Here is a 1,003-nt window from a genome sequence, read left to right as displayed (position 1 = left end):
GTAAAAGTGTAGTAATAATTTTTAAATATATTCAATATAATATTTTGATTAAATCTACTTTTGAGAAATTATTTTATGGGTCTGGAATCGCAAAGATGTATAAAACTATGTACGATGTCATTCATTATAATTGTTAATAAATTATAAGTTTATTAATTGTTTATAAGTTACAAGTTACAAATAACCTAAATACCAAAAGTAGATATGTCATGTTCCTAGGCAGCTGTGTGCATCCTTTGTTCTTGGGATGCTCTTGGCTGAAGGATGACCAGACAATCCAAAGTAAGGCAAACATGAAAGAATGCTTATGGAGGAAGAGTAAGATGGGTTTACAGGGCAAGAGAAGGATACAGGTTTACAGAGCAAGATATGTTCACCATAGGTAATGAATGGGCCCCTATTGTAGCAGCAAGAAAAAAGACTTTGGTTATGGCAGTGGTGGGTGGGTGTCCTGTTTTATATTGCCTGGGTTGGGCCCACCTCATGGTTCAGAGGTCACGTAGGAACCACAGAGTTTTACTGTGCATGCAGACATCCCATCAGCCTCTCTGCAAGTTCACTGGGGACCCCAGTGTAGGTTTAAGCTAATGACATGATAATTAGGTCATATTCCAGACTCTACTATGCCTGTACCTCTTGGCTCATGGGAGTCCTCTGCCCTCTTTCACAGTTGGCATGCTAAGTTCTGACTGGTAGATTGTTCGAGTGTTCCCTCCTCCCCAGGTAGGGCAGTCTCCTGAGATAGGATTAAAGTGAGCAGCACAGAGCTGTGGGTCCAGGGAACCTGCTCTTGTCCTTTTTTCCTTAGCAGAGCTGGATTCCTAACTATCTACCCAACAAATACGTTACATTATCTGATATGATGGATTATTAACAGTCTTTAACCATAATTTTGGAGAACTTAATGACATTTTAAGTAAGAAAACCAAGGCACTAAAATGTGCACATATTGTTTAATTATGTTTTTCTTTACATCTACCTACATGTATAGAAAAAAAAAAAA

The sequence above is a fragment of the Otolemur garnettii genome, unplaced genomic scaffold (assembly GCF_000181295.1).
Source record: "Otolemur garnettii isolate 467f Iridium unplaced genomic scaffold, OtoGar3 scaffold00143, whole genome shotgun sequence".
NCBI classification, from domain to species: Eukaryota; Metazoa; Chordata; class Mammalia; order Primates; family Galagidae; genus Otolemur; species Otolemur garnettii.
This window is presented reverse-complemented; position numbering follows the sequence as displayed.